Here is a 16,462-nt window from a genome sequence, read left to right as displayed (position 1 = left end):
CCGTCTCTCCCATAGAGAGGAGCGAGTCTGCAACAGAAATAAAAAAAAGAATTGACCTGCTGCATCCTGGGAATGCGCGCCGCGGTGCCGGCTTTGCCACAACAGACGGTCCGCCCCAACAGACGGTCCGCCCCGTGTGGATGAGATTTTTGCCCAATCTCGTCCACAGGACTGGCTAATCCCGTCACAGGCGGATTTGTCACAGGGAAATTCCGCGGCAAATCCGCCCCGTGTGAACCCAGCCTAAGCGCTCTTACCCACTGGCGATACGACTTTCCTGCGATGCGAGGTTAGAGTGAAAACACATGATAATGACACCAATTATTTTCATTGGTTTCATTCTCATTAGCGATGTTTTCATTGTAACCTCGCAACGCAAAGAAGAATATGCGATATCGCCCATTGTTATCAATAGGAGAAGATCGGGAGGGGGGGGTTAGAGGGGTTATTATAGTAATCCCTAGCCAATTGAGGGAGCGGGGCCAGCCCAACATCTGACATATCTTCCCAAATATGGGAAGATATGTCAGGGATTCCCTGTAGCTCCGCCCCAACACCCTCTCTCTCTCTGTCTTCTCCTGTTGATTTCAATGCGGCTGGCGCTGCTGCCGGCCCCTATTGAATACAATGGGCGATGTCGTAGATTCTTCTTTGCGATGCGAGGTTACAGTGAAAACATCGCTAATGAGAAGGAAACCATTAAACATCATTGGTTTCATTATCATACGTTTTCACTCTTATCTCGCATCGCAGGGAAGTCGTATCGCCAGTGGGTAAGAGTCCTTTCACTCGTGAAGCATTAACTTGTGTTAGTTTTGAAAAACTTGGGTATAAATAAATGACCCCTGATATATTATACATAGTTATTAGAGCGCCCCCTTGTTACAGTCCTGGGTATAGTAGATGGAGGGAGAGATCTCTGTACTGACCCCCGATATATCTATACATCGTTATTAGAGCGCCCCCTTGTTACAGTCCTGGTATAAAAGATGATGGGAGAGATCTCTGTACTGACCCCTGATAGATATACATAGTTATTAGAGCGCCCCCTTGTTACAGTCCTGGGTATAATAGATGATGAGAGATCTCTGTACTGACCCCTGATCTATTTATACATAGTTATTAGAGCGCCCCCTTGTTACAGTCCTGGGTATAATAGATGATGGGAGAGATCTCTGTACTGACCCCTGATAGATATACATAGTTATTAGAGCGCCCCCTTGTTACAGTCCTGGGTATAATAGATGATGGGAGAGATCTCTGTACTGACCCCTGATATATCTATACATAGTTATTAGAGCGCCCCCCTGTTACAGTCCTGGGTATAATAGATGATAGGAGAGATCTCTGTACTGACCCCTGATATATTCATACATAGATATCAGAGCGCCCCCTTGTTACACTCCTGGGTCTAAATAGATGATGGGAGAGATCTCTGTACTGACCCCTGATATATCTATACATAGTTATTGCTGCCTTCGTACACCCTCCAGCTCTGATATATCCTTCTTGAGTACTGGTGCCCAAGACTGTCCACAATATTTCATGAGTGCTCCGACCAGTGACTTGTAAAGAGGAACAACAATGTTCTTATCATGTTCCCCTAGACCTTATTTGATGCACCCCATGATCCTATTTGCCTTGGCAGCAGCTGCCTGACACTGGTTGCTCCATTTAAGCTTACAGATAACTAAAACCTCCAAGTCCTTCTGCACGTCAGTGTTCCCAGTGGTTTCCCATTTAGTGTATAATGGTGACATGTATCTCCCCGCCCGTGTGCAGAACCTTACATTTATCAGTGTTACACCTCATTTGCCACTTTTCTGCCCCCGTTTCCAAATCCTCTTGTGTTAAAGGGGTTGTCCCGCGAAAGCAAGTGGGGGTATACACTTCTGTATGGCCATATTAATGCACTTTGTAATGTACATTGTGCATTAATTATGAGCCATACAGAAGTTATTCACTTACCTGTTCCGTTGCTAGCGTCCTCGTCTCCATGGTGCCGTCTAATTTTCAGCGTCTAATCGCCCGATTAGACGCGCTTGCGCAGTCAGGTCTTCTTTCTTCTGAATGGGGCCGCTCGTGCCGGAGAGCGGCTCCTCGTAGCTCCGCCCCGTCACGTGTGCCGATTCCAGCCAATCAGGAGGCTGGAATCGGCAATGGACCACACAGAAGACCTGCGGTCCACCGAGGGTGAAGATCCCGGCGGCCATCTTCGGAAGGTAGGTAAGAAGTCACCGGAGCGCGGGGATTCGGGTAAGTACTATCCGTTTTTGTTTTTTTTAACCCCTGCATCGGGTTTGTCTCGCGCCGAACGGGGGGGGCTATTGAAAAAAAAAAAAAACCTGTTTCGGCGCGGGAAAACCCCTTTAATTACTTTACATAGTTTTGTATCATCTGCAAATATTATTATTTTACTGCACAATCCTTCTACCAGGTCATTAATATATTAAAAAGAATAGGGCCCAACACTGCCCCCTGTGATACCCTACTAGTTACAGTGAACCCTCCAATACTGCCCCCCCAGTGGTACCCTACTAGTAACGGTGACCCTCCATTACTACCCCCTGTGATACTCCACTAGTAACAGTGACCCTCCATTACTACCCCCTGTGATACTCCACTAGTAACGGTGACCCAATCAGAGTATGTACCATTTATAACCCCCTCTGCTTTCTATCACTGACCAGTTACTTACCCCGTTACGCACATTCTCACCCAAACTAAGCATTCTCATTTTATATACCAACCTTTAATATGGCACAGTATCAACCGCTTTGGAAAAGCCCAGATATACAAGATACAGTGACTCCCCAGTCCAGTCTGGAACTTACCTCCTGGTAGAAGCTGATCAGGGGGGTTTGACAGGAGTGACCCCTCATAAACCCTGCTGATACAGAGTTATACAACTATTTTCCTTGAGGTCCTCCAGGATGGCATTTCATAGAATCCCCTCAAACATTTTACCCACAGTAGAAGTAACTTTCTGACACCTTTTGTTTGAATATTGGCACCACACTGACAATGCTTGGACAGATCAGTGGCAAAAGAAGACCCGGCTGCCAAAGAATACGATGGCTGATACTGTCAAAGCTGATACTGGAATGGATATCAACCAACTGAAAAAAGCAATACAAAACCGAAAAACATGGAGGGAGCTCGGCTCTAGGGTCATCAGTGACTAAATGGCTAACGACAATAACAACCACATTGGCGATGCACCAACCTAGTGGCAAAGATCCTATCATTATAGAGTCCTTCAATATAAGAAATAACGGTCTATCATATTGACTGGGGGTGTATGCCATTGGCACCCAGTAATTTCTCTATTTTAATCATTTTAAGTCAGCTCTGCACTTCTGGGTTAAACTGGTGACATTTAGGTCTAATGCCCATGGGTGTGACTGGCTCCGCAAGTGGAATTCCGCAGCGGAGTCCGTCACGGCGCCTCCCCAGAGACCCCATACTCACCTCCGGATCCGCTGCCCGATGTCCCGCATCCCGTGCCGGAGCACATGCACAGTACAGCGCATGACATGCCCACAGTGTCACATGATGCGGGCGTCACTGAGCGGGGAAGCATTTTCACGCTAACTACCGCTGTGCTACAACGGAAGAAAGCATGACAGATGGCTTCCATTGACTGCAATGGAAGCCGTTTGCGCGTACGGCCGTGGCAAATAGAACATGCCGTGGGTGATTTCTCGGCGTGGAATTCCGCACCGTAAGCATTGCGCTATGCCGAGGATTTCCACCGCAGTCCGCCCGTGGGAATTAGGCCTTAGTGGAGAGTTTACTTTATCACTCTGCATCTCATCTGACATTTTATTTTCCTCTGTGAATACACTATTTAAAAAACTATTTAATAGATTTGCTTTTTCCTCATCACCCTTTACAATTTTTCCGACATTATTTATTAAAGGGCCAGCACTTTCTGTATTAATCTTTTGGCAAGCAAAAATGTTATTGGAATGCATTAAAGGGGTTGTCCCGCGCCGAAACGGGTTTTTTTTTTTTTCAACCCCCCCCCCGTTCGGCGCGAGACAACCCCGATGCAGGGAGGTAAAGAAAGCTCACCGGAGCGCTTACCTTAATCCCCGCGCTCCGGTGACTTCTCTACTCACCGCTGAAGATGGCCTCTTCCTCCGTGGACCGCAGGGCTTCTGTGCGGTCCACTGCCGATTCCAGCCTCCTGATTGGCTGGAATCGGCACGTGACGGGGCGGAGCTACACGGAGCTACACGGAGCCCCATAGAAGACTGCAGAAGACCCGGACTGCGCAAGCGCGGCTAATTTGGCCATCGGAGGGCGAAAATTAGTCGGCACCATGGAGACGAGGACGCCAGCAACGGAGCAGGTAAGTATAAAACTTTTTATAACTTCTGCATGGCTCATAATTAATGCACAATGTACATTACAAAGTGCATTATTATGGCCATGCAGAAGTGTATAGACCCACTTGCTGCCTCGGGACATCTCCTTTAATAGATCCGGTATCTCCACATGCTGCTCCAACAGATATATTCCATATTTCCTAGATAGCATTTCTCCTTTGTATACCTACCTCACTATTTTGTGTACTGGCAGCAATTGTTGAGCTTACTGAAACTAAAAAGCAACAAGCAGCCTCTCTCCAACATGTTCGACCACCTCAGGGGCGTCATCAGGGGTTCGGGGCTAATGCAGCACCCATCCATTTAGTCCATATAGGCTTTGTTCCAATCCACAATCCTATAAGATTCAAAAACAGACGCAAAACTGCAATGGAAATTAGGGACATTTATTAGTCACATCTGTCCAAAAATGGAAACCTAAGGCTCTGCTTGTATCCGTTAAGTCTCAGTTCAAAGACAGATCCGTCTTTGGTGTAATTTTTTTCTAGATTGCTTCTGAGCATGTGCAAAACAGAATCACACCCCTATAACACTGCACCCCCTCTTCTATCAGTCTACACCCCCTATAACACTGCACCCCCTCTTCTATCAGTCTACACCCCCTATAACACTGCACCCCCTCTTCTATCAGTCTACACCCCCTATAACACTGCACCCCCTCCCTATAACACTGCACCCCCTCTTCTATCATTGTACCCTATAACACTGCACCCCTCTTCTATCACTGTACCCCCAATACACTGCACCCCCTCTTCTAGCAGTGCACCCCTCCCTATAACAATGCACCCCCTCTTCTATCACTGTACCCCTCCCTATAACAATGCACCCCTCCTCTATCACTGGACCCCCCCATTACAATGCACCCCCTATTCTATCACTGTACTCCCATAACACTGCACCCCTTTCTATAACTGCCCACCCCTATTACAATGCACCCCTCCCTATAACACTGCACCCCCGCTAATATCACGGCACCCCTCCCTATAACGATGCACCCCCTCTTCTATCAGTGCACCCCTCCCTGTAACACTGCACCTCATCTTCTATCAGTGCACCCCTCCCTATAACGATGCACCCCCTCTTCTATCACTGCACTCTTCTCTATAACTCTGCACCTCCTTTCCCTTCTGTTGGACGTGCCGCAGTTCCCTCAGTCTCCAGCAGGTGTCGCCGCACTACAAGCGGAAGTGGCGTCGGCGTGGAGGGGGCATCCGGCGACTGTGCAGCGGCCTGACTGCCTGATGAGGATACGGCGGACGGCAGACAGGTGAGAGCCGGGAGAACTAGGAGAGCCGCAGCTACTGTCAGACCGCAGCGGCCGCCGCCCTGTGTGCACAGCAGCCATATATACCGCGGCCTGCGGCATGCATACCACTATATACAGTGCTGTGCAGTGATATATGGGGCTCCACTATATACAGTGCTGTATAGTGATATATGGGGCTCCAGTATATACAGTGCTGTATAGTGATATATGGGGCTCCAGTATATACAGTGCTGTATAGTGATATATGGGGCTCCGGTATATACAGTGCTGTATAGTGATATATGGGGCTCCAGTGTGTACAGTGCTGTATAGTGATATATGGGGCTCCAGTATATACAGTGCTGTATAGTGATATATGGGGCTCCAGTATATACAGTGCTGTATAGTGATATATGGGGCTCCAGTATATACAGTGCTGTATAGTGATATATGGGGCTCCAGTATATACAGTGCTGTATAGTGATATATGGGGCTCCGGTATATACAGTGCTGTATAGTGATATATGGGGCTCCAGTGTGTACAGTGCTGTATAGTGATATATGGGGCTCCGGTATATACAGTGCTGTATAGTGATATATGGGGCTCCGGTATATACACAGTGCTGCATAGTGATATATGGGGCTCCAGTGTACACAGTGCTGTATAGTGATATATGGGGCTCCGGTATATACAGTGCTGTATAGTGATATATGGGGCTCCGGTATATACAGTGCTGTATAGTGATATATGGGGCTCCAGTATATACAGTGCTGTATAGTGATATATGGGGCTCCGGTATATACAGTGCTGTATAGTGATATATGGGGCTCCGGTATATACAGTGCTGTATAGTGATATATGGGGCTCCAGTGTGTACAGTGCTGTATAGTGATATATGGGGCTCCGGTATATACAGTGCTGTATAGTGATATATGGGGCTCCAGTATATACAGTGCTGTATAGTGATATATGGGGCTCCAGTATATACAGTGCTGTATAGTGATATATGGGGCTCCAGTATATACAGTGCTGTATAGTGATATATGGGGCTCCAGTATATACAGTGCTGTATAGTGATATATGGGGCTCCAGTGTGTACAGTGCTGTATAGTGATATATGGGGCTCCAGTATATACAGTGCTGTATAGTGATATATGGGGCTCCAGTATATACAGTGCTGTATAGTGATATATGGGGCTCCAGTGTACACAGTGCTGTATAGTGATATATGGGGCTCCGGTATATACAGTACTGTATAGTGATATATGGGGCTCCGGTATATACAGTGCTGTATAGTGATATATGGGGCTCCGGTATATACAGTGCTGTATAGTGATATATGGGGCTCCACTATATACAGTGCTGTATAGTGATATATGGGGCTCCACTATATACAGTGCTGTATAGTGATATATGGGGCTCCAGTATATACAGTGCTGTATAGTGATATATGGGGCTCCAGTATGTACAGTGCTGTATAGTGATATATGGGGCTCCAGTATATACAGTGCTGTATAGTGATATATAGGGCTCCAGTATATACAGTGCTGTATAGTGATATATGGGGCTCCAGTATATACAGTGCTGTATAGTGATATATGGGGCTCCAGTATATACAGTGCTGTATAGTGATATATGGGGCTCCAGTATATACACAGTGCTGTATAGTGATATATGGGGCTCCAGTGTACACAGTGCTGTATAGTGATATATGGGGCTCCAGTGTACACAGTGCTGTATAGTGATATATGGGGCTCCAGCGTGTACAGTGCTGTATAGTGATATATGGGGCTCCAGTATATACAGTGCTGTATAGTGATATATGGGGCTCCAGTATATACAGTGCTGTATAGTGATATATGGGGCTCCAGTATATACAGTGCTGTATAGTGATATATGGGGCTCCAGTATATACAGTGCTGTATAGTGATATATGGGGCTCCAGTATATACAGTGCTGTATAGTGATATATAGGGCTCCAGTATGTACACAGTGCTGTATAGTGATATATGGGGCTCCAGTGTACACAGTGCTGTATAGTGATATATGGAGCTCCAGTATATACAGTGCTGTATAGTGATATATGGGGCTCCAGTATGTACACAGTGCTGTATAGTGATATATGGGGCTCCAGTATATACAGTGCTGTATAGTGATATATGGGGCTCCAGTGTATACAGTGCTGTATAGTGATATATGGGGCTCCAGTGTGTACAGTGCTGTATAGTGATATATGGGGCTCCAGTGTACACAGTGCTGTATAGTGATATATGGGGCTCCAGTGTACACAGTGCTGTATAGTGATATATGGGGCTCCAGTGTACACAGTGCTGTATAGTGATATATGGGGCTCCACTATATACAGTGCTGTATAGTGATATATGGGGCTCCAGTGTACACAGTGCTGTATAGTGCTATATGGGGCTCCAGTATGTACAGTGCTGTATAGTGATATATGGGGCTCCAGTATATACAGTGCTGTATAGTGATATATAGGGCTCCAGTATATACAGTGCTGTATAGTGATATATGGGGCTCCAGTATATACAGTGCTGTATAGTGATATATGGGGCTCCAGTATATACAGTGCTGTATAGTGATATATGGGGCTCCAGTATATACAGTGCTGTATAGTGATATATGGGGCTCCAGTATATACAGTGCTGTATAGTGATATATGGGGCTCCAGTGTACACAGTGCTGTATAGTGATATATGGGGCTCCAGTGTACACAGTGCTGTATAGTGATATATGGAGCTCCAGTATATACAGTGCTGTATAGTGATATATGGGGCTCCAGTATGTACACAGTGCTGTATAGTGATATATGGGGCTCCAGTATATACAGTGCTGTATAGTGATATATGGGGCTCCAGTATGTACACAGTGCTGTATAGTGATATATGGGGCTCCAGTGTGGACAATGCTGTATAGTGATATATAGGGCTCCAGTATGTACACAGTGCTGTATAGTGATATATGGGGCTCCAGTATATACAGTGCTGTATAGTGATATATGGAGCTCCAGTGTACACAGTGCTGTATAGTGATATATGGGGCTCCAGTATATACAGTGCTGTATAGTGATATATGGAGCTCCAGTGTACACAGTGCTGTATAGTGATATATGGGGCTCCAGTATATACAGTGCTGTATAGTGATATATGGAGCTCCAGTGTACACAGTGCTGTATAGTGATATATGGGGCTCCAGTGTGGACAATGCTGTATAGTGATATATAGGGCTCTAGTATGTACACAGTGCTGTATAGTGATATATGGGGCTCCAGTGTGTACAGTGCTATATAGTGATATATGGAGCTCCAGTGTGTACAGTGCTGTATAGTGATATATGGGGCTCCAGTATATACAGTGCTGTATAGTGATATATGGGGCTCCAGTATATACAGTGCTGTATAGTGATATATGGGGCTCCGGTATATACAGTGCTGTATAGTGATATATGGGGCTCCAGTGTGTACAGTGCTGTATAGTGATATATGGGGCTCCAGTATATACAGTGCTGTATAGTGATATATGGGGCTCCAGTGTGTACAGTGCTGTATAGTGATATATGGGGCTCCAGTATATACTGTGCTGTATAGTGATATATGGGGCTCCAGTATATACAGTGCTGTATAGTGATATATGGGGCTCCGGTATATACAGTGCTGTATAGTGATATATGGGGCTCCAGTGTGTACAGTGCTGTATAGTGATATATGGGGCTCCGGTATATACAGTGCTGTATAGTGATATATGGGGCTCCGGTATATACACAGTGCTGCATAGTGATATATGGGGCTCCAGTGTACACAGTGCTGTATAGTGATATATGGGGCTCCAGTGTGTACAGTGCTGTATAGTGATATATGGGGCTCCAGTATATACAGTGCTGTATAGTGATATATGGGGCTCCAGTATATACAGTGCTGTATAGTGATATATGGGGCTCCGGTATATACAGTGCTGTATAGTGATATATGGGGCTCCAGTGTGTACAGTGCTGTATAGTGATATATGGGGCTCCGGTATATACAGTGCTGTATAGTGATATATGGGGCTCCGGTATATACACAGTGCTGCATAGTGATATATGGGGCTCCAGTGTACACAGTGCTGTATAGTGATATATGGGGCTCCGGTATATACAGTGCTGTATAGTGATATATGGGGCTCCGGTATATACAGTGCTGTATAGTGATATATGGGGCTCCAGTATATACAGTGCTGTATAGTGATATATGGGGCTCCGGTATATACAGTGCTGTATAGTGATATATGGGGCTCCGGTATATACAGTGCTGTATAGTGATATATGGGGCTCCAGTGTGTACAGTGCTGTATAGTGATATATGGGGCTCCGGTATATACAGTGCTGTATAGTGATATATGGGGCTCCAGTATATACAGTGCTGTATAGTGATATATGGGGCTCCAGTATATACAGTGCTGTATAGTGATATATGGGGCTCCAGTATATACAGTGCTGTATAGTGATATATGGGGCTCCAGTATATACAGTGCTGTATAGTGATATATGGGGCTCCAGTGTGTACAGTGCTGTATAGTGATATATGGGGCTCCAGTATATACAGTGCTGTATAGTGATATATGGGGCTCCAGTATATACAGTGCTGTATAGTGATATATGGGGCTCCAGTGTACACAGTGCTGTATAGTGATATATGGGGCTCCGGTATATACAGTACTGTATAGTGATATATGGGGCTCCGGTATATACAGTGCTGTATAGTGATATATGGGGCTCCGGTATATACAGTGCTGTATAGTGATATATGGGGCTCCACTATATACAGTGCTGTATAGTGATATATGGGGCTCCACTATATACAGTGCTGTATAGTGATATATGGGGCTCCAGTATATACAGTGCTGTATAGTGATATATGGGGCTCCAGTATGTACAGTGCTGTATAGTGATATATGGGGCTCCAGTATATACAGTGCTGTATAGTGATATATAGGGCTCCAGTATATACAGTGCTGTATAGTGATATATGGGGCTCCAGTATATACAGTGCTGTATAGTGATATATGGGGCTCCAGTATATACAGTGCTGTATAGTGATATATGGGGCTCCAGTATATACACAGTGCTGTATAGTGATATATGGGGCTCCAGTGTACACAGTGCTGTATAGTGATATATGGGGCTCCAGTGTACACAGTGCTGTATAGTGATATATGGGGCTCCAGCGTGTACAGTGCTGTATAGTGATATATGGGGCTCCAGTATATACAGTGCTGTATAGTGATATATGGGGCTCCAGTATATACAGTGCTGTATAGTGATATATGGGGCTCCAGTATATACAGTGCTGTATAGTGATATATGGGGCTCCAGTATATACAGTGCTGTATAGTGATATATGGGGCTCCAGTATATACAGTGCTGTATAGTGATATATAGGGCTCCAGTATGTACACAGTGCTGTATAGTGATATATGGGGCTCCAGTGTACACAGTGCTGTATAGTGATATATGGAGCTCCAGTATATACAGTGCTGTATAGTGATATATGGGGCTCCAGTATGTACACAGTGCTGTATAGTGATATATGGGGCTCCAGTATATACAGTGCTGTATAGTGATATATGGGGCTCCAGTGTATACAGTGCTGTATAGTGATATATGGGGCTCCAGTGTGTACAGTGCTGTATAGTGATATATGGGGCTCCAGTGTACACAGTGCTGTATAGTGATATATGGGGCTCCAGTGTACACAGTGCTGTATAGTGATATATGGGGCTCCAGTGTACACAGTGCTGTATAGTGATATATGGGGCTCCACTATATACAGTGCTGTATAGTGATATATGGGGCTCCAGTGTACACAGTGCTGTATAGTGCTATATGGGGCTCCAGTATGTACAGTGCTGTATAGTGATATATGGGGCTCCAGTATATACAGTGCTGTATAGTGATATATAGGGCTCCAGTATATACAGTGCTGTATAGTGATATATGGGGCTCCAGTATATACAGTGCTGTATAGTGATATATGGGGCTCCAGTATATACAGTGCTGTATAGTGATATATGGGGCTCCAGTATATACAGTGCTGTATAGTGATATATGGGGCTCCAGTATATACAGTGCTGTATAGTGATATATGGGGCTCCAGTGTACACAGTGCTGTATAGTGATATATGGGGCTCCAGTGTACACAGTGCTGTATAGTGATATATGGAGCTCCAGTATATACAGTGCTGTATAGTGATATATGGGGCTCCAGTATGTACACAGTGCTGTATAGTGATATATGGGGCTCCAGTATATACAGTGCTGTATAGTGATATATGGGGCTCCAGTATGTACACAGTGCTGTATAGTGATATATGGGGCTCCAGTGTGGACAATGCTGTATAGTGATATATAGGGCTCCAGTATGTACACAGTGCTGTATAGTGATATATGGGGCTCCAGTATATACAGTGCTGTATAGTGATATATGGAGCTCCAGTGTACACAGTGCTGTATAGTGATATATGGGGCTCCAGTATATACAGTGCTGTATAGTGATATATGGAGCTCCAGTGTACACAGTGCTGTATAGTGATATATGGGGCTCCAGTATATACAGTGCTGTATAGTGATATATGGAGCTCCAGTGTACACAGTGCTGTATAGTGATATATGGGGCTCCAGTGTGGACAATGCTGTATAGTGATATATAGGGCTCTAGTATGTACACAGTGCTGTATAGTGATATATGGGGCTCCAGTGTGTACAGTGCTATATAGTGATATATGGAGCTCCAGTGTGTACAGTGCTGTATAGTGATATATGGGGCTCCAGTGTACACAGTGCTGTATAGTGATATATGGGGCTCCAGTGTACACAGTGCTGTATAGTGATATATGGGGCTCCAGTGTGTACAGTGCTGTATAGTGATATATGGAGCTCCAGTGTACACAGTGCTGTATAGTGATATATGGGGCTCCGGTATATACAGTGCTGTATAGTGATATATGGGGCTCCAGTATATACAGTGCTGTATAGTGATATATGGGGCTCCGGTATATACAGTGCTGTATAGTGATATATGGGGCTCCGGTATATACAGTGCTGTATAGTGATATATGGGGCTCCGGTATATACAGTGCTGTATAGTGATATATGGGGCTCCGGTATATACAGTGCTGTATAGTGATATATGGGGCTCCAGTATATACAGTGCTGTATAGTGATATATGGGGCTCCAGTGTGCACAGTGCTGTAGAGTGATATATGGGGCTCCAGTATATACAGTGCTGTAGAGTGATATATGGGGCTCCAGTATATACAGTGCTGTAGAGTGATATATGGGGCTCCAGTATGTACAGTGCTGTATAGTGATATATGGGGCTCCAGTATATACACATTGCTGTAGATTGATATATGGGGCTCCAGTGTGCACATTGCTGTAGAGTGATATATGGGGCTCCAGTATATATAGTGCTGTATAGTGATATATGGGGCTCCAGTATATACAGTGCTGTATAGTGATATATGGGGCTCCAGTATGTACACAGTGCTGTATAGTGATATATGGGGCTCCAGTATGTACACAGTGCTGTATAGTGATATATGGGGCTCCAGTATGTACACAGTGCTGTATAGTGATATATGGGGCTCCAGTATATACAGTGCTGTATAGTGATATATGGGGCTCCAGTATATACAGTGCTGTATAGTGATATATGGGGCTCCAGTATATACAGTGCTGTATAGTGATATATGGGGCTCCAGTATATACAGTGCTGTATAGTGATATATGGAGCTCCAGTGTACACAGTGCTGTATAGTGATATATGGGACTCCAGTGTGTACAGTGCTGTATAGTGATATATGGAGCTCCAGTGTACACAGTGCTGTATAGTGATATATGGGGCTCCGGTATATACAGTGCTGTATAGTGATATATGGGGCTCCGGTATATACAGTGCTGTATAGTGATATATGGGGCTCCGGTATATACAGTGCTGTATAGTGATATATGGGGCTCCGGTATATACAGTGCTGTATAGTGATATATGGGGCTCCGGTATATACAGTGCTGTATAGTGATATATGGGGCTCCAGTATATACAGTGCTGTATAGTGATATATGAGGCTCCAGTATATACACATTGCTGTAGATTGATATATGGGGCTCCAGTGTGCACAGTGCTGTAGAGTGATATATGGGGCTCCAGTATATACAGTGCTGTAGAGTGATATATGGGGCTCCAGTATATACAGTGCTGTATAGTGATATATGGGGCTCCAGTGTGCACATTGCTGTAGATTGATTGATATATGGGGCTCCAGTGTACACAGTGCTGTATAGTGATATATGGGGCTCCAGTGTGTACAGTGCTGTATAGTGATATATGGGGCTCCAGTGTACACAGTGCTGTATAGTGATATATGGGGCTCCAGTGTGCACAGTGCTGTATAGTGATATATGGGGCTCCAGTGTGCACAGTGCTGTATAGTGATATATGGGGCTCCAGTGTGTACAGTGCTGTATAGTGATATATGGGGGTCCAGTGTGCACATTGCTGTATAGTGATATATGGGGCTCCAGTATATACACAGTGCTGTGCAGTGATATATGGGACTCCAGTATATACAGTCCTGTTTTAGTGATATATGGGGCTCCAGTGTGCACAGTGCTGTATAGTGATATATGGGTCTCCAGTGTGTACAGTGCTGTGCAGTGATATATGGGGCTCCAGTATATACAGTGCTGTATAGTGATATATGGGGCTCCAGTGTGTACAGTGCTGTATAGTGATATATGGGGCTCCAGTGTGTACAGTGCTGTATAGTGATATATGGGGCTCCACTATATACAGTGCTCTATAGTGATATATGGGGCTCCAGTGTGCACTGTGCTGTATAGTGATATATGGGGCTCCAGTGTTTACATTGCTGTAGAGTGATGTATGGAGCTCCAGTGTGTACAGTGCTGTAGAGTGATATATGGGGCTCCAGTGTGCACAGTGCTTTTCAGTGATATATGGGGCTCCAGTGGGTACAGTGCTGTGCAGTGATATACGGGGCTCCAGTGTGTACAGTGCTGTATAGTGATATATAGGGCTCCAGTGTGTACAGTTATATATAAGGCTCTAGTGTGCACATTGCTGTAGAGTGATATATGGGGCTCCAGTGTGCATATTGCTGTAGATTGATATATGGAGCTCCAGTGTGCACATTGCTGTAGAGTGATATATGGAGCTCCAGTGTGCACATTGCTGTAGAGTGATATATGGGGCTCCAGTGTGTACAGTGCTGTATAGTGATATATGGGGCTCCAGTGTGTACAGTGCTGTATAGTGATATATGGGGCTCCAGTGTGTACAGTGCTGTATAGTGATATATGGTGCTCCAGTGTGCACAGTGCTGTGCAATAATATATGGGGCTCCAGTGTGTGCAGTGCTGTATAGTGATATATGTGGCTCCAGTATATACAGTGCTGTATAGTGATATATGGGGCTCCAGTATGCACAGTGTTATGCAGTGATATATGGGGCTCCAGTGTGCACAGTGCTGTATAGTGATTAATGGGGCTCCAGTGTGCACAGTGATCTATGGGGCTCTAGTGTGCACATTGCTGTAGTGTGACATATGGAGCTCCAGTGTGCACAGTGCTTTGCAGTGATATATGGTGCTCCAGTGGGTACAGTGTCGCATCGTGATATATGGGGCTCCAGTTTATACAGTGCTGTGCAGTTATATATGGGACGCCAGTATGTACAGTGCTGTGCAGTGATATATGGGGCTCCAGTATGTACAGTGCTGTTCAGTGATATATGGGGCTCCAGTGTGTACAGTGCTGTATAGTGATATATGGGGCTCCAGTGTGTACAGTGCTGTATAGTGATATATGGGGCTCCAGTGTGTACAGTGATCTATAAGGCTCCAGTGTGCACATTGCTGCATAGTGATATATGGGGCTCCAGAGTGCACATTGCTGCATAGTGATATATGGGGCTCCAGTGTGCACAGTGCTGTATAGTGATATATGGAGCTCCAGTGTGTACAGTGCTGTATAGTGATATATGGGGTTCCAGTATATACACAGTGCTGTATAGTGATATATGGGCCTCCAGTGTGCACATTGCTGTAGAGTGATATATGGGGCTCCAGTGTGTACAGTGCTGTGCAGTGATATATGGGGCTCCAGTCGGTACAGAGTAGAAACATGATATATAGTGCTCCAGTATATACAGTGCTGTGCAGTTATAAATGGGGCTACAGTATGTACATTGCTGTGCAGTGATATATGGGGCTCCAGTGTGTACAGTGATCTATAAGGCTTCAGTGTGCACATTGCTGTAGAGTGATATATGGGGCTCCAGTGTGCACATTGCTGTAGAGTGATATATGGGGCTCCAGTGTGCACAGTGCTTTGCAGTGATATATGAGGCTCCAGTGGGTACAGATTCGCATCGTGATATATCGGCCTCCAGTATATACAGTGCTGTGCAGTGATATATGGGGCTCCAATATATACAGTGATGTACAGTGATATTTGGGGCTCCAGTATATACAGTGATGTGCAGTGATCTATGGGGCTCAAGTGTGCACAGTGCTGTATAGTGATATTTGGGGCTCCAGTGGATACAGAGTCGCATCATGATATATGGGGCTCCAGTGTACACAGTGCTGTGCAGTGATGTATGGGGCTCCAGTGTGTACAGTGCTGTATAGTGATACATGGGGCTCCAATATATACAGTGCTGTGCAGTGATCTATGGGGCTCCAGTATGTACACAGTGCTGTATAGGGATATATGGGGCTCTAGTGTGCACAGTGCTGTATACTGA

The 16,462-nt window shown here is 45.1% G+C and overlaps 1 protein-coding gene across 1 annotated transcript in view; it reads left to right on the top strand.

Annotated features, from left to right (window-relative positions):
- Positions 1–5,591: 5,591 nt before the first annotated feature.
- The window catches only part of ZZZ3 (zinc finger ZZ-type containing 3), a 65,672-nt gene continuing 54,801 nt past the window's right edge, over positions 5,592–16,462 (top strand). Inside the window, exon 1 of the mRNA XM_066597810.1 lies at positions 5,592–5,661. The gene's annotated coding sequence lies outside the window, so the exon portion shown is untranslated. The remainder of the gene's footprint in view (positions 5,662–16,462) is intronic.

The sequence above is a fragment of the Eleutherodactylus coqui genome, chromosome 3, assembly GCF_035609145.1.
Source record: "Eleutherodactylus coqui strain aEleCoq1 chromosome 3, aEleCoq1.hap1, whole genome shotgun sequence".
Classification (NCBI taxonomy): domain Eukaryota; kingdom Metazoa; phylum Chordata; class Amphibia; order Anura; family Eleutherodactylidae; genus Eleutherodactylus; species Eleutherodactylus coqui.
This window is presented reverse-complemented; position numbering and strand designations above follow the sequence as displayed.